The 25,116-nt window shown below is 41.4% G+C and overlaps 1 protein-coding gene and 1 long non-coding RNA gene across 2 annotated transcripts in view; one reads left to right on the forward strand and one right to left on the reverse strand.

Annotated features, from left to right (window-relative positions):
- Positions 1-25,116, forward strand: part of LOC131693764 (peroxisomal membrane protein PEX13) — a 52,518-nt gene that overhangs the window by 836 nt on the left and 26,566 nt on the right. The window lies entirely within an intron of this gene.
- On the reverse strand, positions 4,910-6,291 carry LOC131693772 (uncharacterized). Its single transcript, XR_009306321.1, has 2 exons — positions 5,943-6,291; positions 4,910-5,881 (listed from the first exon to the last, which is right to left on the reverse strand). It is a non-coding gene; the product is annotated as an uncharacterized LOC131693772 (long non-coding RNA).

The following is a 25,116-nucleotide window of genomic DNA, read 5'->3' on the forward strand; positions in this document are numbered from 1 at the left end:
TATTTTTTGTTATTCTCGTATTACTAATTATGAATGGGATTTAAAGAGAGTTGTATTCAAAATATCGGTCTATTCAGTATTTATGCAGAAACTTCAGAGTACACTATTGAGGTAATTACTCGTTAAGCGACCACTCAATCCAGAACCCACGATTTTTTTTGGACAACCTCACACGTTTTTGTTTCTTGCGTATATTTTGATATAGTTTTGATCTGGGAATAATACAAAATGACAGTTCCAAAGACGATCGCCAAAAATTCCTCTCGTCGGAAGATTTTGACTGTGAAATCATCTGAAGCACCACTAGTTAGCAGACATGCATGGACCATTAAATGCATGAGCCATAAAAAGTTAAAAAATGTTCAAAGTTAAGCATTGTAACAACAAAACAAAGATTTTTAACAATACCTAGATTATTTTTTTTTTTGTTTAATAATTTCGGTGGTTAAAGCAGTAGTGTAGTTAAACTTCTACAACAAAGTGTTTACTCGAGTTAATCAGTTTCTCTTGCAATCATTTACACTGGTTTCAAAATCTTTAAACACCCGTTAAATTTTACGTCTTGACCCTATGCAACCCCGTGCAAACCGGCTCTACTATATTTATCTTCGAAAATATTCGTAGTTAAACTTTGATACTTTGCGATAATACTCTAAGGTGATACGGCTATTAATTACATAAGAAATATAAATATTTTTGGGAAGATTTAAATAGCTTCGTTCGCTTAATCCAATAATGCAATTTATATTATCTTATTATCTTAGGAATATTGAAATTTGTTCACGAAAAGTTAAATTTGTGTGCATGTTTGGTTTATTATTTTAGTCTAGATGATAGTACACATCGACAGTATTAATTTGTAATTGTTTCTTATAATTTAACAATTTTGAATGCACCAGTAAGGCTCAAAAAGTTTTTAGCAATTCTGCATTGTTGGTGTAGGTCGCACTTCGGCCAAAATTTAAACTAGTTATAGCAATGTATCTTTTTACATATATTTGAGAGAATAACCTTGAAAAGAAGTATTCCGCTACACAAACGTTGGAAAGCACCTTGAGTCGGTATTAATTGATTTGATCAATCATAGACAAAAAACCAATGTGAAAAATCTTTCTTTAATATTTAAAAAGCTTGAAATAAATCTGAACGCTTATTTTTAATTGAACATTATAATGTGCTTCTTGCTAAATACACATTTCCTGCGAATAAAAAAAAATTAAGTCTGCGTAGACTTTTGGCGGGGGGGGGGGGAAGAGGGTTGGTAAAAGTCTACTAAGGTCTACTAGGGGGGGGGGGGGGGCGTGGTTAAAAATTCTCAAATTTCGGTCTACGTGGTTTATGAACGCTCCCAAAGCAACTTACAAAAATGAAGAGGCATGAAGATATTTTTCGTAATGTCCAACAACGAATATATATTATTTTGTTTTGCTGTATTCCGATGGAAAAAAACGTTATGATCATTTGAATGTGGATATAAAGACTAAATTTTTGATTTTTCCAGAAGCATGGAATTGGTACATAATATTTCGACAAACATATGATTACGGCCTAAAAGCCAACTGTCAAAATCCACTTTGAATGGAAATTCCGGACAAACCGTTACACGCCAATCGCAGATGTTGGTAGTAAATGAAAGAGAAAAGTTTTCTCTTTCATAAACTGTTGTGAACTGTGTTTGATTAGTAACGGTTTGTCTGGAATTTCCATTCAAAGTGGATTTTGACAGTTGGCTTTTAGGCCGTAATTATATGTTTGTCGAGATATAGAATATTTTAATCAGAACAAATATACTACCGAAACAAAACAAATATTTTGGCAACATTGGTCGAGTGGGGGTATGTCGTTTTCAACAGGGATTAGTAAAATATAAGAAGAAGCCAGCTGGCGGATTCTATCCTAGGTGACAATAAAGGTGATCACCTTAGGTGATTCCTAAATTTTGGGTGATCACCACGGCTGGATGTTGTTGGCTCGAAACAAAACTTGTCGAAAGTAAACAAAGTTCATTTCATATCGTCAACTTGGCTCCCAGGTGGTGAAATTGTTAGAATTCAACGGGGTGCTGGGGCGTTGCCAGAAATTTTTTTTTCCAAATTAAATCTTACCAAACTTCCCAGTTAAGCTCAGCCGGAATGCTGGCTGGTTCTAATTCGTATTCCGGCTCCGGTGACACAACCGATTCAAGTTAGAATGTTTAAGGGGTACCATTTCGATGCGGCTTAGCCGCATAACCGAGGCCCGGGCGAGGTGGCCACCGACCCGCCGTCGGAAGCAAGCGAACCTGTGATCCATTCGTTTGCCCGGCTTACTCAAACATAGGGGCTATCCCTAGTTTAAGTCCGACTGAGCGGTAGCGAAGTCGGACAGCACGCGCAAAAGCGATGTGGCGTAGCCACATTGGGTGCTGGACACAAAATAAAATTGGCAACGCTAGCAAAAGGTAAACACAAATGAACACTCCGGATGAACCTATCGTCAATTGACATTTCGACGAGTTTTGATTCGAGCCAATAATATGGGCCCCCTAGGCCTCGGTTATGCGGCTAAGCCGCATCGAAATTGTACCCCTTGAACATTCTAACTAGAATCGGTTGTGTCACCAGAGCCGGAATATGAATTAGAACCAGCCAGCATTTCGGCTGAGCTTAACTGGAAAGTTTAGTAAAATTTAACCTGGAAATAAAAATTTTCTGGCAACGTTCCAGCACCCCGTAGAATTCTAACGATTTCACCATCTGGGCGCCAGGTTGACGATATGAAATGAACTTTGTTTACTTTCGACAAGTTTTGATTCGAGCCAACAACATCGAGCCACACCAACCGACGTAACCCCACAAAATGAGCCGGATGAACTTCGTTTGACAATTCTCGGTGGTTTGTTTACATGGAAGTTACGTGAGTTCGAATGTAATAGATGAGCACCCGTTGCACTCGCACTCACGCAACTGACAAGGTAAACAAACCACCGAGAATTGTCAAACATGAACTTTATTCACCCTGAGTTCATTCGTGTCGTCATCTTGTAGAACGGCTGGATGTTGTTGGCTCGAATCAAAACTTGTCGAAAGTAAACAAAGTTCATTTCATATCGTCAACTTGGCGCCCAGGTGGTGAAATCAACGGAGTGCTGGAGCGATGCCAAAAAAATTTTATTTCCAGATTAAATTTTACTAAACTTCCCAGTTTAACTCAGCCGGAATGCTGGCTGGTTCTAATTCGTATTCCAGCTCCTGTGACACAACCGATTCAAGTTAGAATGTTCAAGGGGTACCATTTCGATGCGGCTTAGCCGCATAACCGAGGCCTAGGAACCGAAGCGCCGTCGGAAGCAAGCGAACCTGTGACCCACTCGTTTGCCCGGCTTACTCAAACATAGGGGCTATCCCTAGTTTAAGTCCGACTGAGCGGTAGCGATGTCGGACAGCACGCGCAAAAGCGATGTGGCGTAGCCACATTGGGTGCTGGAAACAAAATAAAATTGGCAACGCTAGTAAAATGTAAACACAAATGAACACTCCGGATGAACCTATCGTCAATTGACATTTCGACGAGTTTTGATTCGAGCCAATAATATGGGCCCAATGATTCATTTCAGCATCAGTGATGCCAGGTCTATTTAAACAATAGCCTGCAGTAAAAATATAAAAGATTGCTACAAAAATCTTCAATAAATGCGACGTAGAAATGTAGTATGTATATAATTTAAATGATCAAAAATGTTGAAGGCTGGTGTATAAATGGCTGGCATAAGCTTTGTTCTGCTAAATATTTGTAATCTGCAAAAGATCTGCAGTGAAAACGCAAAATCTACAGATTTATTAATATATATGCAGATCTGGCATCCTTTTAGTATTCCCCACAGGAAATTCATCCAAATGGTGTAAAAATACGGGGAAACAAGGCAAGATAGGTATTCAGAATATGGGGTTAAATGAGCAGCTTGCACTATTTTTGATTTTTTCAATAGATAGAGGTACCAAATCATCGCGGCAATAGGAAGTAACGAATTGGGGATAAAAAAGGAAGCATCCTATCATATAAAATTTTTTGACGAGAAAGGTCTATTTTATCGTGGCAAACGGAGCATCCCAGCGAAAACCATTTCAAATATTATTTCATATGATTTATTCAATGCTAATTAATCATTGAATAACGTGTTTAAATTTATTCAAAGAATTCGAGCCAACGCAGGACTCAGGTTATTTTTAAGCGGATTTTTCTTCGATGAACTCGAATAGAACAGTAACAAAACCATGTCACTGTGACAGAACAATAATAACCATTTACAGTGAAGCACAATGTTATACTATAATACCACAACAAGACTTTTACAGTAACTACCCGGTCAAACCATTCGGAATTTGATTCGGAATCCTGAATGGAGTCAGCATGGATTCCAAATCAAATACAACAACCGATTCTGAGTCGGAATCGGTTGTTGCATTTGATTTGGAATCCATAATGACTCCATTCAGAAATCTGAACCGGTTCCCGAATGAGTTTAACTGGTTAGGGTTGGTTATGTATTGATTTTTATTTTTGTAATGTCATTTAACAAATCATTTTGTTCCACGCATTTAACATGTAATACCAGGGAAGCAGCGCAAGTAGCAGACTGCTTCGGTTCAACAATACGCTCCGGTATCGGACGAAGCTAACACTCCGGCAGGACGAAGGTTTCAATGAGGGGCTTAGGCATAAGTAGCAGAGTCCTTGTACTTACTGCTTGTCGCGTGAACAATTCCGACGAAACCACTGCCGCTCTCGCCAAGTTTGATCACCGTGATAAGTGCGACGTCAGCGGTATAGTGCCAGGAATAGTCGAGAAGAGTGCCAGGACTGACTTGCCGAGAGCTACAAGATTAAATAGCAGGGCGTCTTTAAAGTGACCGTAGTATAGCATAGAGGCTTTAGGCAGATGATTTATTCAGCAGAATAAGATAGCAAAATTACACAAAACATAAGAGCTAGCTGCCGAAGTGAATCCACACACATCGTCACCTACAGAGGCAAGCAATATTGGAACGCAGCGAAATTCCTCACAATGATTTGATCCCGTTAGATGAAATTCCAGGAAGTACAATTTTCATAGCATAATTTAATCGACCGAAATTGTAGTCCTCAGTCGAGAGAGAGAGAGACTGATAGAGTAGCAGCAGCTAGGAATTTTCTTTCGAAAGCTAGCAGCGGTTTCGCGTATCCTGCGCTAAGTAGAGAGCGTTAAGACAGATCTCCGAAGCATGTCAAGTGCTAAAACGTCGCATCTATGACCAGTACGACAAGGACGGTCTGCTGACCAACGGTTCCGTCCGGTACCACCATAACACACGGCACCGGCGACACATATATTCACAACATACTAATTACTTATCCTTCAGAAAAAGTAATTAAATTGACTATGAAATCTATCATTCGCTGCCTAGTTATTTCGTGCCAATTTGAACAAGACAACAGTTGCAGATAGCTTTATTGCGGTGCCAAAATTAATGCAACTCGGGATATAATATAAATTTACATATAATTTCTCCACCCTGATATTCTACCAGAATATACAATGCTCTGCATTATTATCACTCCAATCAAATCCTTCTTACTCCTTGTCGTCAGTGCCGAGCGCTATTTTGCATTTTCCGGCTAAATCAACGACAATGCGATAGTCAACGAAACTTTTACTGTAATGGAACTTGAACACGAATAATAAATTATTGTTCCATTCGAAAGCGATAACCTTGTTGTCCTCATGTTTGCAGCTATCATACGCTGGTAGGCATTCTGACCAATGGAAACGTTCTTCAATATGGGCATTGAACGATCAAAATCATTTCAACAACTTATCATCCACCGAATTCGTTACCTATAAAGTTCAGGTAAACTTCACCACCTAAAAATGAACAATCAATCGGATCATCTTGTTAGGAATTAACCCACGAGAAAAAACAAACAAATGTGTACAAATCCTTATCCATCATCCAGAAAGCAATCGTTTTATAACCCAATGCTTGATCTTTCGATTCAGCATATGCCACCGGGTTTTACATCCAGCGCCGATTGGTCAATGTATGAACCAGGCTACCATTGTTCCAATCCTCATCACTCTTGAGTTGATATTCTTTCAAAGAGCATCGAAAGTATTCAAGTAATGTAAATTTTAAAAGTCCGTGTAAACAAATCTTAGGTAAACAAGCACACCGAACTGTCAGAAAAGTGAGGTTATACATTTTCACACAATGCTCTATATTTTTGACAGGTATTAGGTTTTACACCAACCGACGTAACCCCACAAAATGAGCCGGATGAACTTCGTTTGACAATTCTCGGTGGTTTGTTTACATGGAAGTTACGTGAGTTCGAATGTAATAGATGAGCACCCGTTGCACTCGCACTCACGCAACTGACAAGGTAAACAAACCACCGAGAATTGTCAAACATGAACTTTATTCACCCTGAGTTCATTCGTGTCGTCATCTTGTAGAACTCAATATGAATGAATCATTTCAGCATCAGTGATGCCAGGTCTATTTAAACAATAACCTGCAGTAAAAATATAAAAGATTGCTACAAAAATCTTCAATAAATGCGACGTAGAAATGTAGTATGTATATAATTTAAATGATCAAAAATGTTGACGGCTGGTGTATAAATGGCTGGCATAAGCTTTGTTCTGCTAAATATTTGTAATCTGCAAAAGATCTGCAGTGAAAACGCAAAATCTACAGATTTATTAATATATATGCAGATCTGGCATCCTTTTAGTATTCCCCACAGGAAATTCATCCAAATGGTGTAAAAATACGGGGAAACAAGGCAAGATAGGTATTCAGAATATGGGGTTAAATGAGCAGCTTGCACTATTTTTGATTTTTTCAATAGTTAGAGGTACCAAATCATCGCGGCAATAGGAAGTAACGAATTGGGGATAAAAAAGGAAGCATCCTATCATATAAAATTTTTTGACGAGAAAGGTCTATTTTATCGTGGCAAACGGAGCATCCCAGCGAAAACCATTTCAAACATTATTTCATATGATTTATTCAATGCTAATTAATCATTGAATAACGTGTTTAAATTTATTCAAAGAATTCGAGCCAACGCAGGACTCAGGTTATTTTTAAGCGAATTTTTCTTCGATGAACTCGAATAGAACAGTAACAAAACCATGTCACTGTGACAGAACAATAATAACCATTTACAGTGAAGCACAATGTTATACTATAATACCACAACAAGACTTTTACAGTAACTACCCGGTCAAACCATTCGGAATTTGATTCGGAATCCTGAATGGAGTCAGCATGGATTCCAAATCAAATGCAACAACCGATTCTGAGTCGGAATCGGTTGTTGCATTTGATTTGGAATCCATAATGACTCCATTCAGAAATCTGAACCGGTTCCCGAATGAGTTTAACTGGTTAGGGTTGGTTATGTATTGATTTTTATTTTTGTAATGTCATTTAACAAATCATTTTGTTCCACGCATTTAACATGTAATGCCAGGGATGCCAAAGGTACTGGTAAACTACATTTTTTCGGTATATTTACATTTTCACAAGCCGTACAGCCCGCTACAGCGACGCATCACTACAGCTCTTGCCAGAACGGTAGCAAAACCGAGTACATTTTCCCGTAGAGCAGTAGAATACATTTTTGTTTTGCTGCTGTACTCCGACTGCTCGGTGAGACTGTGGCGTAGTAAAGTTTGTTCTCTCGCTTTGTACACTTTTCTCTGCGTAGTCAAAGGGAGAGGACCGCACACGAAAGCGTTGATGCCGGTCGTGGCGTAAACGAATCGCATTTATTGTCGTCGTTTGTGATTGAAAATATTGAATAGATAAAATATTAAAAAGTGTAAAATAAGGAAAGAGAAGCTGTACCGCTCGCGTCTGGTGACTGTACTGGGGGCAGTATTTCTTTGTCACGTTACTGCTTTGCTTACAGACTGCCGTACAGCGCTGGGCGTCCTGCAATAGTGAACGACAGCAACGTCGAAAGAGAAATGAGAATGTAGGCAGAAAAAATACAGCCGCAGAAAAGGTCTTTGCTGTAATGCTAATTTGCTGTATCATTGTTTGTTGGAAACTGAAATTAATTGTTACTTGAAATTTTAGTGTAAATTTATTGCAAGAACACTGCTTGAATAACGTCCAACTGCTAAATTGAATTAAAGAAGTTGCTTACTTTATCACAGTTCATGTCTGAAATTCCTTCATCATCTTATAAGTCGGACGATATAAAATGGTTAATGAACTTAACCGAAGGTATCCGTAAATCAAACAAATCAAATCAGATCAAAAAGAGTATAATGAACAGATGGAAGAAAAAGTAAACCAGGTGGATAATACCAAATATAGTCAGGATCTAAAATGTCTTCCTTTTTTCAGGTGGATCTTGTGGAGTTGGAGTATTCTAAAGATTTTTGACGATAGCGTGTTTTTTTTTACAATTTAGAAGACCTTTATGTCCTAGCCCAGTACACGTGCTATTGGTAGGGTCCAATCTACCACACGGGGTGCACTGGGGGCGTGTCGGACTCGAATGGTGACCAGCCATTAATACCGACTAAACTTCATTGGGCTCCGCCATCATTCCTCCCAGGAACTACCTCTCGGTATTACTTCTGGGGGGGATGGCTGTACTAAATGTACTCATTCACTCTTACTCACGCGTTCATACGTCCTGTATGAGGCTTACTTGGGTGCTCTCTCAATCGCACTTTGATTCACTCACCTTTTTCGTTCCTTGCGAGGCTGACTTGTGTGCTCACCTTACTCATTCCTTGCTAGGCTTACTTTTGTGCTCGCCCCACCCATACTATGTGAGGCTGACTTGGGTGCTCACCCTATCACCTGATTCACTCTCAATCGTGCCACTCTATTGTACCTTTGTCACTCCCCCTGGCATCCCATGTGGGACATTTTTCTTAGGCCCCACTTCTGACATACCATACGAGGCTGACTTGTGTGCTCACCCTTAACATGCCGTGTGAGACTGACTTGGATGCTCACCCTTTCACTCCTCTGCCACGCCATGAGGCATCGATAGCTAAGTTCCAACATACTACGCTACGACCCTCCCGTCTTGGCATGAGGCAGTCCACTTATACGCCTATACACTCACTCTTCTGTCTTGCTTCGGGGTGGCTGGGTTTACCCCTTACGCGGTTGCCATTCGCTGCGCCAAACCTGCCTCGGCATGAACAGACCATTCACTCCCTTTTTTGCGCTTGGCATTTTTCGCTCCAGCTAACCAATCACTAGTTAGCCGTGCCCGTCGTCTGTTGCTCGGTTCGCCAGATTACCTGTAGCCTACTGGCAATCTGGATGGTAGCAGCCGAGACTGCGTTCCACTTCTACACCGATTGACACATCCGCTGAATAAGGGTATCAGGGGTTGTGTCCCAGCCACAGACGTCAAGCATTGCTCTTCTTTCGACGTCGAACCGATGACATACGAACAGTATGTGTTCGGCAGTTTCATCTACACCTGGGCAGTCCGGGCAGACTGGGACCTCCGCGTGCCCGAACCTGTGGAGGTACTGTCGGAAACAGCCATGGCCTGACAGGAATTGTGTCAGGTGGAAGTGAACTTCCCCATGGGGTCTTCCCACCCAGCTCGATATGCTAGGTATCAGCCGGTGGGTCCACCTACCTTTCGAGGAGCTGCCCCACTCACGCTGCCATCTGGCGACCGAGGTCACCCTGGTGCGCTCGCGGGCTCTCCTATTTCCACGTAGCTCAAAGCACTCCTCATCTTCCCGAATGACCAGCCCGACTGGCATCATGCTCGCTATCACGCAGGATGCATCGTGTGATACCGTGCGGTAGGCAGATATCACTCTGAGGCACATCACGCGGTAGGTGCTCTCCAGTTTCTGTAGGTAACTGGTTACCCTCAGTGCTCTTGACCATGACGGGCCGCCGTACCTGAGGATAGATACGGCAACGCCTGCCAGTAACCTACGTCTACTGGCGCACACCTTTGAGCTGTTGGACATCATTCTCGATAGAGCCGCAACAGCAGTCGACGCTCTCTTGCACGTATAGTCGACATGGCTGCCGAAGGTCAGCTTGTCGTCTATAATGACTCCGAGAGACTTCAGACTTCGCTGCAAAGTGATCGCGACTTCTCCCACATGGATAACTGCATGTTGTGCCGACTTGCGGTTGTTGACGATAACTACCTCCGTCTTATGATGAGCGAGCTCCAGGCCTCTCGCGCTCCTCCATTCCTCCACCGTGCTAATCGCGTGTTCTGCGGTTAGTTCTACCTCAGGAATTGACTCCCCGTAGACCTCTAAGGTTACGTCGTCAGCAAAGCCGACGATCTTGACCCCAGGAGGGAACTTCAGTCTCAGAACCCCGTCATACATGAGGTTCCATAGCACCGGGCCTAGGATCGAGCCCTGCGGAACTCCGGCGGTAATCGGAACCCTTTTCTGACTGGCGTCGGTCTCGTATAGCAGTACGCGGTTTTGGAAGTAACTTTCCAGGATCCGGTACAGACACACCGGTAGGCTAAGCCGGTGTAACGAGAGCGCGATGGCATCCCAGCTTGCGCTGTTGAATGCGTTCTTCACGTCAAGTGTCACTAACGCACAGTATCGAATACCTCGCCTTTTCCGTTGGATCGCTATCTCGGCAGTATTTATCACTGAGTTGAGCGCGTCCACTGTGGACTTACCCTTCCGAAAGCCAAACTGGTTGCTTGACAGACCGTCCGTACCTTCCGCGTACGGGGTTAGCCTGTTGAGGATGATCCTCTCAAGCAGTTTGCCAGTCGTGTCGATCAGACAGATTGGTCTGTACGCCGATGGGTCGCCTGGCGGCTTCCCGGGCTTCGGCAACAGCACCAATTTCTGCCTTTTCCATCTATCGGGGAAACGGCACTCGTCAAGGCATCTCTGCATAGCTAGCCTGAACATGTTCGTGTTCGCTATGATCGCTGCCTTGAGAGCGTTGTTTGGAACTCCATCCGGCCCTGGAGCTTTGTTCATTGCTAGGGATTTAGCCACTGCGAGTAGTTCTTCATTCGTCACCGGAGCCACCATTTCGGCCGTGCCCGCACTGTCTCGTAGTGCAGGTGGCCAGGGGCTTGTGGCTCGAGACGGGAAGAGTACTTCGATAATCGTTGCCAACCGGTCCGGAGACCGTTCTGGGGGTGAGGAGCCCCCTTTGGTCTTGGCCATCACAATCCGGTAGGCGTCACCCCACGGATTCGCGTTGGCACTCTCACACAGGTTGTCGAAACACGCTCTCTTGCTGCTTTTAATAGCCTTGTTAAGGGCCAATTTCGCAGCTCGAAACACTTCACGGCAAGAGAACTCTTGCATCCTCGGTGCGAGCTCTTTGCATCCTACGTCTAGCTCTGAGGCAGGCTGACCGTAGAGCTGCAATCTCGGCACTCCACCAGTATACCGGGCATCTACCGTTTCTTGGCAGTGTTTTTCTCGGCATAGTGGCGTCGCACGCGCGTGATAGAACAGCTACCAGCGCATCCCCGCTTAGACTGTCGGTGTTGGCCTCCAGTCCCAGGGCCGCGGTGAAAGCTTCGCTGTCGAAGTGATTGGACTTCCACCCGTGTACCTGACAGGGATCTCCCGCCCTCGGATGCTGCACACCATAGTTGATCTTAAAGCGGATTGCTAAATGATCACTATGGGTGTAGCCTTCGTCTACCCTCCATTCCATGCCTGGAGCCAGACTCGGGCTGGCAAATGTTAGGTCAATCCACGCCTCCACTCCGTTTCCACGGAATGTACTAGCGGAGCCATTATTAGCTAGCACAGTGTCGAGTTTCGCAAGCGCCTCCATTAGCGCTTGACCCCTGCTATTTGTACAGCGGCTGCCCCACTCCACTGCCCAAGCGTTAAAGTCTCCCGCTATGACTACCGGTTTCCGGCCCACTAGGTCCGACGAGAGCCTGTCGATCATCTGGTTGAACTGTTCTATTGGCCACCTTGGTGGGGCGTAGCAGCTGCAATAGAACACACCATTGATCTTGGCAATCGCCACATCCTCGGCGGAGGGGTATATTACCTCTTGAACCGGGAACCGTCCCGTTGTACAGATTGCCACCATTCCAGACCCGCCCGACACCCAATTGCCGTTGCCGGCAGGGATGCGGTACGGGTCTGATAAGAGGGCGACATCTGTCCTCGACTCCGAGACCGACTGCCACATCAGCTGTTGGGCTGCTGCACAATGGTTAAGATTGAGCTGTGTGACGTTCACGGCTTCTTCTTATTTAACTCACCGAAGGGACACGAAGGTCCGCCCATAGCATGTTTATGGGCTTGCTTCTTAGCGGTGCAGATAAGGCACTTGTGTGCCTTAGTGCACCCCCGCTCTTTATGTCCCTCCTCGCCGCAGCGACGACATAGTTTGCTCCTATCTATGCCTTTGCACTCGTATGCTTTGTGGCCGGACTCAAGGCACCGATAGCACCTATCCACTGAAGGCGGCTGGGGTATACTAATAGGGCATACCGACCAGCCGATCTTCAGCTTCCCTTTCTCGGTTACCTTTTTGGCATCCGCCTTCAGTAGCCTGAGGTAGGCTACTTGGGTGCCAGAGGGTCCATCTCTAAATCGCACAGAGGCCCGCTCGATTGTGACGCCGCATTGTTCCTTAACGGCTGCGACGACATCTTCTGCGGTCGTGAACTCGTCCAGATGCTTGCACTGGAGAGTCATTTCCGCCCCTAGCGACCTGACTTGGGCGCCCTCACCAAGGACCTCTTGGGCCAAGGCCTTGTATACCGCACTAGATTGTGCGCCTCGCTTCAGCACCAGAAGTATTTCTCCCGTGTTGGTGCGTCTCACGCTACGCACATCTTGCCCAAGGGCCGAAAGGCTTTCGGCCGCCTTCATCGACTTTAGGACATCGGTATATTTGTCCTTGTCGGTTTTCAACCACAAGGCCTCGCCTCTGTCCTTGGCCTTCTTCGCGGGCCGCGGTACCTCCGGTGTCGGTGCCAGCTTCTTCTTGGTGACCAGCGTCCAGGGGTTTGCCCCCCCCTGCCCCGGTCGCGCCGGGTTGCTGGTACCAACGCTCTGCTCAGCGAGGTCACTCTCGCCTTCGCTTACCTCGCCCAAACGGCGTTTGACCTTAACGGTTGCACGCCGTGTGGTGTCGCTTTTTGCACCCTCGCCTGGCGACTTCCTAGGGCGCTTCGCATTCGACGCCGTCTTGCGATTGCCCTTGCCCTTGCTTTTTCCCTTCGAGGGGAACTCGGCCGCCGCTTCAAGAGACGTGGCTGCTCCATAGAAGGTGAAGGGCACTGTCTGAGTGCCCGTATCGACCTTCTCTTTTCCCTCCTTCATGGAGGCCACTGTCTGGGTTTCTCTGTCGGACTTCTCCCGACATTCCACCCTCTTAGCATAAGCCTGCTGTTTCTGTCTTGCGACACGAACAGTTTTTCGGAGTTCCAGGAGACTCTGTTTTAACTCCTTGCTTATATTTTGCTTTGCGCTAGTGTACTCGATTATTGCATCGAGCTGCTCCACCACTTTGCGCATCGCCGATGATGGCCCGTCCGGTGCGTTGGTAGGGCTATTTCCTACCGCTGCTGGGGGGGTTACTGGTGCTTTCAGATGCAGCACTCATCGCTCCACTACTCTCCCCACGGGGGGGAGACCTCGCCAAACCGCCTCTAGCGAAGGGGTTTGGCACCTCCGTTTGTTTACTATTTTTATTTTTGTTCTCCATATCGAATCTCACGAGTAGCGCGAGAAAAAATGTCCGTCACGCCAGAGCTCCGCATTAGCGTGGTAAGAGACGCTTACTGTGGGGGTTGCCCAGGTACCCCACAGGCTCCGTTAACGATCGAGCATCTTTTTCACCCCCTCGATCACTCATCCCTCGGCACGGGTCGCTTCACGCCTTGGAATTGGGGTTATGACCTACCTTGCTTTACGTGGTGACCTCGGCCCAGATCATCACAACCATCCTCCTTTACCAGGGCTTTGGACCTGTAGCTCTGGTTCTCAATAGTTCCATGTACGTATATTATTACAGACATGCCACTATTGAGATCCGTCATTCGCTAGCGGAGGGTGTTCGATAACTCAGAACGTAATGTAGTGTACCATATTGCAGGATACAGTCTTAAGAGTGTCCCGAAACATTATACTGTTTGTGAGGCATGCTTTACAACATGTACTAGTACGACCCCATTTTCAAAACAATTTACAAAGTATATTATCCTCAAAGATATTTTAGTGGGGAATGTAACAGAAGTGCTTTATTTGTTTTTTAACACTCATGAAATCACTTACCATAAATATCTTTGAAGAAGAATGTCATAATATTCGCAATAAGATAATCGAGCGTATAACGTTCCGTTTGTGAATTTATCAACAATACAAAAAAGGGAAAATAAGCCTGAGAGTCGTTCAATGGCACTGTAGAGGTTCGGCGAAATAATTGAAATATGCATTCATCACGTTCTTGTTAACTTGCTGATTTTTGTAGACAATATAAGAAATCCATATCAACTTTTGAATAGGGCCAATAAGATATGTAAACAAACTTTTGTTTTGCTGATTTCTCTTAATTTGTTATACTTTCAACACAGAAAGCATTTGAAATTGATTATGCCAAGGGTAAATATGTTGATTCATGTGTATTTTTCATGAAATTTAACTCGACAGCAGAATAATGAGCGAAATAAGTTTGTTTACAAAAATCTCATTAGCCCTTTTGAATAATTAATATTGAAATGAGGAAAGGTAAATATATAAACAAATAGATTTTCACTCCTATTATTGTAATATTTTCCTATCAATAACAATACTCCTCTTGCGAGCACGCATGAGGACATAGCTAAAGAAGTATGTTTGTTTACTTTGCACGATAGCCCGGTCAGCCTGGCAAGCAGGAAGTTAGCAAAAGTTGAGCAAAGCGAAATTGATGCTGGCAGAGTTTCTGCGAGCATTTTGCGCGAGAATTCTGGCAACGAATTCGCTCAAATGCAACAACCGTTTCTGACAGAAGCGGTTAAACCAACCAACCCACTGAGACATCCAAAAAATTGTTTCAAAATCGTTCAACACGGGTCCATCGATGGACGTTCGTTGAACGGTTATTCGGACGTTGTCCAAATTGGTCCCACGAACGTCCTTCATTGGACGATTTTGAAACCAACCGTTCTTAGAGGGAATGCTGCTCACTTCCCTCTAAGAACGGTTGGTTTCAAAATCGTCCAATGAAGGACGTTCGTTGGACCAATTTGGACAACGTCCAAAAAACCGTTCAACGAACGTCCATCGTTGGACCCGTGTTGAACGATTTTGAAACATATTTTTGGACGTCTCAGTGGGTTTTATCCAGAATCCAGCCAGTAATGTACGGCTAGAGATCGAAGCGCCGACCAGTGGCAAGTGTCTACTTGCTGTTGTCATTTCAAAGCGACAGTTATTTTTCTTACACGAGTTGAAAAGTTTACTTGTATGTCAGTTCTCAGTGGCTTTATGGCGATTTCGCTTGAACCTGAAACTGAGTCAGGTTCTAACCCCAACCGCTGTCAGTTCATACATTTTGACAGCAGTTGGGGTTAGAAACTGACTCAGTTTCGCTTCAAACAAAAACCACATTAGAATGTCATAGGCAGGCTTATGAATTCATTTATCTTTATTCATGCACTCCATAGACGTACAAATAATGTATTTCATAAAACAGTCTTATAACTTCGCTCCAATATATGACTTTAAGAATTTCATAAGTTTTTCTCGTGAAACCCATATGAGATCTGTTATTGATTCTATAAAATTGTATTTTGTTTTTCATAAACATCACTTTTGTTAAAAGTTCATAATTATTTCTTATGAATTCAGTACTGGCCTGGACGGCCAACCAGGAGTTAATAGTTTCAGCACTTTTTGATTACCGCTGTTTGAAACAAAAGAAGTGAGATTTTCAGTCAAATTGCAACAAAATTCTAAATTGTTTTTATGTTATTGAATAAATTACTGTGAGCATTAAATCTGTTTACATGGTTATGATTTTTACAGAAGATATCCGATTATTTGAAATGAAATAAGTTGTGCATATAATTAGTGTCTGACGCGTATTTTATAATTATCAAAATCATTTGAGAAGTAATAATCATTATCATTTAGTTGTCAAGTCCAGTTTCCCAGTTGTCTAAGCCCAGTTTCCCAAGAAATATTGACGAAGCGTTGCTCATTATGTACAAATTTTAATATTTAATGAGAGTTTTCTCTTCAATCTTCTGAAGGGATCTACACTTGGCGGTTAATTTGTCTCGAATTGAGTTCTACAAGATGACCACACGAATGAACTCATGAGGAATGGCGTTCATTTTTGACAATTCTCAGTTATTTGTTTACTTTGTCAGTTGCGTGCGTTGGAATCCAACGGGTGCCCATTTGAGTGACAGGAAAAAATGACCCCTATAGGCCCATGCCTGAGTCGATTCCTAGTTCCACCAGAAGTACTTGCTCCAAATTTGAAGCAAATCGGACAAGTCTAGCTACCGGACCAACGTGCCTGAAGTTTGTATGGGATTTTTCGACAATTTACATGGAGAAAGCCCACTAACTCGCATTTTCGCCGCTAGGTGGCACTATATGCATCGTATTATCACTGAAAGGGAAAATAAGAAAGATAATTTAATTGCCTACAACTTTGTCAAAGACTGTTAGTCAATCCGGCTTTGGTAAAAGAAGTTATTAAACTTTTAACGAAGTGATGTCTGAGTCAGTTTGGCATGGGGCCTAGCAGCGCATAGTTGTGGATTGGTACTCAATTACCACCAACTATACATTTTTGTGAGATAATGGTTACATTTAGCTGAATAGTATATTCACAAGAATTGTAGTACATAATACGAGTTATGTTTTGGTTAGAAAATTTTAGTTCCACATGTAACCGCATAGAGGGCGCCGACAATAACTTTTCATAGGAGTGAGATAGAATATCGAGATGTTCGGAAGACTTATTTAAAAATGCTTGCTCTACAACTTTGTGGAAGACACCTAATCTCTATCTCTTTCCGTTAAAAAGTTAGTGTTGGCGCCCTCTATGCGGTAAAATGTGGAACCAAAATTTTCTAACCAACACATGACTCGTATTACTTACTATAAATCTTCCGAACATACTATTGACCTAAACCTAACTATTATTTCACAAAAATGTTTTGTTCGTGCGAATCAAGTACTGATCCACAATCATACACTGCTAGGCCCCATACAAAACTGATTCAGACATCACTTCGTTAAAAGTTTAATAACTTCTTTTACCAAAGCTGGATTGACTAGCAGTCTTCAACAAATTTGTAGGCGATTAAATTATCTTTCTTATTTTCACTTTCAATGATAATACGATGCATATAGTGCCACCTAGTGGCGAAAATACGAGTTAGTGGGCTTTCTCCAAGTAAATTGTCGAAAAATCCCATATAAACTTCAGGCACGTTGGTCCGGTAGCTAGACTTGTCCGATTTGCTTCAAATTTGGAGCAAGTACTCCTGGTGGGACTAGGAATCGACTCAGGGGTGGGCCGATTGAGTTTTCAAAAATTCGTTATTTTTCTGGGCACTCTAGTGCCCATCTGTTACATTCAAACTCACGTAATTCCCATGTAAACAAACCACCGAGAATTGTTAAACGAAGTTCATCCGGCTCATTTTGTGGGGTTATGTCGGTTGGTGTAAAACCTAATATCCTCTCAAGGTTGATTTTTACTGTTGATTTTTTGTCTACTAAAAATGCTCGAAAAATGTCAGCCATGTTCTTTTTCTATATAAATGCACAATAATATCCATAAATAAAAAACTTATGGCATTCATTCGAACATTGTGATGAATTTCATAAGACTGTTCTATGGAAATCGTTATTTCTACTATGTTTTCTACTTATAAATGTCAGCAATTTTCATAAATGGGCACCTATGGCGTTCATTCGGACATTTTCATAAATTTCATAAGACTGTCTTATGAAAATAATAAGCGATGGATTTGGAAAATTTCCCCGCCAAATCATAAGACAGATTTATAAAATCCATTTAAAATCCTTATGTCAGAAAGTCATAAGACGTTTTTATGGAAATTCAATGTAAATTTTGCTCGGTGTAGATTTGGCTTCATCCCAGTTACGCTCAGCCGGAAATGAACCGGGATTCTGGCTGGTTCCAGTTCGTATTCCGGCTCCAGTGACACAACCGATTCTAGTTAGAATCGGTTGTTGCACTGGAGCCGGAATACGAACTGGAACCAGCCAGAATTCCAGTTCATTTCCGGCTGAACTTTACTGGGATTCTGTGCGAGCCTTTATATAAGTACACTGTAAATAATCCGCACATTGAACTTAAGTGTTTTACACTTAATTTTGCCGCAACTGACTTAACACTTAAACTTTGTGTCAAACAATTGATAACGCACTTCTTAGCAGCCACACTTAGGTTTCATATGCATGGAGTATTCTAATTAAGTGTCTGAGAAATGGGTTTTAAATGTAATCCATATACAATTTAAGTTTGCATCAACTTAAATATCATATTATTCCTTATAAAAGACATGTGCAAAAATGTTAATTTTCAAATGGGGAGAACATTTGTATGTACATAACATAAAAGTTTTTAGTTCAATAAAATATTTTATTTGAATTTAAAAAATACAACTTGATTCATCACTAAATATATTCTCTTAAAAGAAAGAACAAATAAGTTAGTGTGTTATTCCTAAATATTAAAAGAAATAAAAATGGTTTACCCGTAACGCGTCTCTTCTTTGGTCCTGTTTATATGAAGTCCGTCAATTAAATTACCTGCAAGCACAACATTATTTATCAATCATGCAATCATTTTTTATAAATTTACTTACCATGCAAAACATTCTGAATACGCTATGCAAACCTCGATTTAAATATTAATTTCTGCATATTTTTTGCCGCCATGTTTCCCCAAATCAATGTTGTGAAAAATCAACTTGTCTCTAAGTGTTTTCACACTTGATGTTGCCGAAGTAGTCAAAAATAATGAATTTCATGGGCAAAACATATATGATTAAATAATCTGACTCTTAACATTCATATGTAATGACAGTTAATAATTCTATCACGTAGGACGCTTGAATTTTAAGTGTTATTTTATTAAAGGACAAAAGAAAAATTCTTGAGTTTTCAATGTGGTTCGAAACTTAAATCTTATGTGCCAAATAACTTCGTAAATAAGTGTACATTATTCGCAGTGATGGGCAAAACATTTACTATTTAATTCGCTGACACTCGAAATTCAATTGACGTGACACTTAATGTTGCCGCAATTGTTATAAACATGGATCTCATGGACAACACATTTATGATTTATAGCGCTCACACTTAAAATTTAAACGCGATGACACTCGATCATGTCATAGGGTGGCACACTTAGTTTTGAAGTGTAATTTGAGAGTTAAATGGAAAGTTCTTGAATTCTCAGTATGGCTTGAAACTTAAATCTTATGTGTCAAATCTCTTCAAAATAAAGTGTAAATTATTTACAGTGTAAACAACGCCTTTGGTGTTTACCAAAGGCGTTGTTTACTTATATAATGTACATGTCACCGGCTACCTATCGTGCAAAGTAAACAAACATACTTCTTTAGCTATGTCCTCATGCGTGCTCGCAAGAGGAGTATTGTTATTGATAGGAAAATATTACAATTAGGCAATCCACCACGACGTTTGTTTGACAATTCAGCGGTGGGTTCTGTCAACAAGTCTACTCCTGCGAACAGAAAAACTCGTCCGATAAACATCTTTCGTTAGTCCGATTCGTTTGATGTTGGATAGAATCAACGATATTGTTGGACGTCGCACCCCTCGGAGTAACGTCAGAAGAAGTAAACAAGAATTAATCGGCTGATCAGAAACGTCTCATGGATTGCCTAATAATAGGAGTGAAAATCTATTTGTTTATATATTTACCTTTCCTCATTTCAATATTAATTATTCAAAAGAGCTAATGGGATTTTTGTAAACAAACTTATTTCGCTCATTATTCCGCTGCCGAGTTGAATTTCATGAAAAATACACATGAATCAACATATTTACCCTTGGCATAATCAATTTCAAATGCTTTCTGTGTTGAAAGTATAACAAATTAAGAGAAATCAGCAAAACAAAAGTTTGTTTACATATCTTATTAGCCCTATTCAAAAGTTGATATGGATTTCTTATATTGTCTACAAAAATCAGCAAGTTAACAAGAACGTGATGAATGCATATTTCAATTGATTCGCCGAACCTCTACAGTGCCATTGAACGACTCTCAGGCTTATTTTCCCTTTTTTGTATTGTTGATAAATTCACAAACGGAACGTTACACGCTCGATTATCTTATTGCGAATATTATGACATTCTTCTTCAAAGATATTTATGGTAAGTGATTTCATGAGTGTTAAAAAACAAATAAACCACTTCTGTTACATTCCCCACTAAAATCTTTGAGGATAATATACTTTGTAAATTGTTTTGAAAATGGGGTCGTACTAGCACAGACTAACAGACATAACACTCGAAAACAAAGCTTCGCCCACTTTAACGGTCATTTTAAATAAATTTGTAGTTGGGACTGTGGCCACATTTGAAATTATGGCACCACTGACATATAAACAAGCATATGGGGGATAGACCACTAGTGAAAAATTGTTCCCAAACCTGAGGGGTAACCCACCAGTAAATGAGTGATTGGGACTGTGAATAAAAGGTGGAGCTAGTGTTCTGGGAAAATTGTCAAATCGATGTTTTTTGAGGGAATTCCCTCATAGTGTTATGTCTGTTAGTCTGTGGTACTAGTACATGTTGTAAAGCATGCCTCACACACAGTATAATGTTTCGGGACACTCTTAAGAATGTATCCTGCAATATGGTACACTACATTACGTTCTGAGTTATGGAACACGCTATCGTCAAAAATCTTTAGAATACTCCAACTCCACAAGATCCACCTGAAAAAAGGAAGACATTTTAGATCCTGACTATATTTGGTATTATCCACCTGGTTTACTTTTTCTTCCATCTGTTCATTATACTCTTTTTGATCTGATTTGATTTGTTTGATTTACGGATGCCTTCGGTCAAGTTCATTAACCATTTTATATCGTCCGACTTATAAGATGATGAAGGAATTTCAGACATAAACTGTGATAGAGTAAGCAACTTCAAGTTATCTTTAATTCAATTTAGCAGTTGAACGTTATTCAAGCAGTGTTCTTGCAATAAATTTACACTAAAATTTCAAGTAACAATTAATTTCAGTTTCCAACAAACAATGATACAGCAAATTAGCATTACAGCAGACCTTTTCTGCGGCTGTATTTTTTCTGCCTACATTCTCATTTCTCTTTCGACGTTGCTGTCGTTCGCTATTGCAGGACGCCCAGCGCTGTACGGCAGCCTGTAAGCAAAGCAGTAACGTGACAAAGAAATACTGCCCCCAGTACAGTCACCAGACGCGAGCGGTACAGCTTCTCTTTCCTTATTTTACACTTTTAATATTTTTAATCTTTTCAATATTTTCAATCACAAACGACGACAATAAATGCGATTCGTTTACGCCACGACCGGCATCAACGCTTTCGTGTGCGGTCCTCTCCCTTTGACTACGCAGAGAAAAGTGTACAAAGCGAGAGAACAAACTTTACTACGCCACAGTCTCACCGAGCAGTCGGAGTACAGCAGCAAAACAAAAATGTATTCTACTGCTCTACGGGAAAATGTACTCGGTTTGGCTACCGTTCTGGCAAGAGCTGTAGTGATGCGTCGCTATAGCGGGCTGTACGGCTTGTGAAAATGTAAATATACCGAAAAAAATGTAGTTTACCAGTACCTTTGGCATCCCTGGCATTACATATTAAATGCGTGGAACAAAATGATTTGTTAAATGACATTACAAAAATAAAAATCAATACATAACCAACCCTTGTTGTGGTATTATAGTATAACATTGTGCTTCACTGTAAATGGTTATTATTGTTCTGTCACAGTGACATGGTTTTGTCACTGTTCTATTCGAGTTCATCGAAGAAAAATCCGCTTAAAAATAACCTGAGTCCTGCGTTGGCTCGAATTCTTTGAATAAATTTAAACACGTTATTCAATGATTAATTAGCATTGAATAAATCATATGAAATAATGTTTGAAATGGTTTTCGCTGAGATGCTCCGTTTGCCACGATAAAATTGCTTAATTTTTCATTCAGTATGATTCAGTGTAATTTGATCAAAGTCACTCAAATTCCCAGTTAAACTCATTCCGGAACCGGTTCGGATTTCTGAATGGAATCATTATGGACTCCAAATCAAATGCAACAACCGATTCCGACTCAGAATCGGTTGTTGCATTTGATTTGGAGTCCATACTGCCCTCTAAGAACGGTTGGTTTCAAAATCGTCCAATGAAGGACGTTCGTTGGACCAATTTGGACAACGTCCAAATAACCGTTCAACGAACGTCCATCGTTGGACCCGTGTTGAACGATTTTGAAACAATTCTTTGGACGTCTCAGTGGGTGACTCCATTCAGGATTAGGGTTGCCACCCCTCCGGGTTTGACCCGGAGACTCCGGTTTTCGGGAGCGATCTCCGGGACTCCGGGTTTCACATCAATTTCTCCGGGTTTGGTGGGAAGAATAATATTTTTATTTTTTTGGAATTAATTGATTCTTTACAAAATATTTAAAAAGTCTAAGTTAACTATTACTCTGGTTCAGTTTTTTTTCGACTAACCTTCGTTTCAATGTGGCGAAGATGAGTTCACCAAATATTGCTGATTTCTTTCACAAAGCAATGAATATTAAAAACAAATCAAATTTACTACAAATTAAGGAAAGTAATATTTCTCTATATGCTACAATTGAAATGTAGCATCCTACTAAGTCGCTCAAAATGATGTAAAAAAGTCATTTTGGCGCAATTTTACCAAATCACATCACTGTTAGTGGTGTTTATCACCCGCTGCACCAAGGTATGGCAGATTTATCCAACTGACTAGGTCAACATCAAACGAGTTCTTCTCGTGTTGCTGCTACTCCTGTAGCAACCCCTAACTGTTGGCCAGGGAGGTGAGTTTTGCCCTTTTGTTGTAACCTCTGGTGATGAATAACCGACACCACATAGTGCTTAGTGTTAGTTATGGAGGAGAGCAATGTTCGTTCGACTTATCCTCCATAGCGAGAGTTGGTGCTTTTGTGTTCCTGGCACTTAGTCGGGGAAGTGAAATATTGCACCAGATTAAACCAACAAAATCGTTCATAAATGTGAAAAATTTACAGCTTTACTGTAACGTAGTAATAAAAAGCGATTAAAGTGCTCTAAAATGCCGAGCAATCGCTTTGATTCCAATTTCCGTCTTATTCCACTCAAAAACCACCACCCCCCAGGTCAGTGAAAATCTCCGGGTCAAAGCCTCTCCAGAGGTGGCAACCCTATTCAGGATTCCGAATCAAATTCCGAATGTTTTAACCGGGAAGTTACAACAAATATTCCGGTTGCCAGAAAATCGATGTAGGTATGATGTTTTTTTTTCATATTTTCCTTGCCCTGATTGACTTGTTCCACAGTTTTTTGAAACGGTATCGTGTCAATAAGTATGTTTTTTTATACATACTGAATGAACTTGATATGCATAGCAGAGAGGAGTACATATATTCCACCTATTCTTCAACTTGCAACAACTCTTCAACTTCCAGGAGGTGCTTCTTATCAATGGCAAGTTGGAACGGATTTTGTTTCTCCTATGGGTCAAAGAACCGTAAGCAAAATAACGAACAATGTTTTGAAAGTAATGGAAGAGAAACTATGCCACCGTTGGATTAAATTGACTTTCAGTGTTACAACGCAACAGTTTTTTATGGAAAAATATAATATTCCTGGGGGTAAGAGAATTTCATCCAAGTAAAAGCTAATATTTCTAAATTTACTTCTAGTGATTGGATGTATCGATGGTACACATATCATGATTTTGCAGCCGCCCGAGAATGAGTACATATATTTTAATCGAAAGGGACGACATAGCCCAAATGTTATGATTGTAAATACATAATATACACTGCTCAGTCATCCGCAGTGTGATTTTTTTTGATAAAAAATGCCAGAAATAATACGCTGTTGATAGTCGACTCATATATTATAGTTGCATCTAAAAACGAAAATCTTACCAGCGACAATCTTATTTTGTCTTGTACTAATACCACAGAGAACAGACGTCCATGATCGAACAAAAATATTTAAAAAACGTGTGTAAACATTTGAATTAATATACGATAAACACTAGCGCCGCCACACCAATCTATCCCAACTATCCGTCAAATCCATTCCGGAACCGGTTCGAAATCCTGAATGGATTCAGTATGGAATCTTGCTCAAAGAAAACCACCGATTCCGACTCTATCGGTTGATGCGTTTGAGCTGGCATTCATGCTGGAAGTCTGAACCGGTTCCGGACTAGTTTGACTGGGTAGAGGAATAACCGCTGTCAATTCTGTCGAACTCAGCCACAAAAAAATATGACAACAGTAGCGCACCTGGTTTGGATTAGAAAAACTCTAGAAAGAGAACTGCGGAGACTCCATTTTGGATCGATTGGATTCGCGTTTAGCTGTCAAAAAACGAATCCAATCGAACGTTGCCTATCCTTATAACATTGGATATGTTGCCATACAAGGCTGGGGCATACGTTGCCAAAAATGCAGTTTTTCTCTCCGCAGTTCTCTTACTAGAGTTTTTCTAGTTTGGATATCCCAACTATCTCCGAAACCGTTAGAGATTTTACACAAGTTGAATGCAGAAGATGGACGTCTGTTCTCTGTGATTATAATTTTATAATTTTTTATAATTTATTGGAAGTGTCACGCCCCTTGCAAGGAATCCATACTGACTCCACCCCGGTCAAACCATTCGGAATTTGATTCGGAATCCTGAATGGAGTCAGTATGGATTCTAAATCAAATTCAATAACCGATTCTGAGTCGGAATCGGTTGTTGCATTTGATTTGGAATCCATAATGACTCCATTAGGAAATCCGAACCGGTTCCGGAATGAGTTCACCCAATTAAACTCATTCCGGAACCGGTTCGGATTCCTGAATGGAATCATTATGGATTCCAAATCAAATGCAA

The sequence above is a fragment of the Topomyia yanbarensis genome, chromosome 3 (genome assembly GCF_030247195.1).
Source record: "Topomyia yanbarensis strain Yona2022 chromosome 3, ASM3024719v1, whole genome shotgun sequence".
NCBI lineage: Eukaryota > Metazoa > Arthropoda > Insecta > Diptera > Culicidae > Topomyia > Topomyia yanbarensis.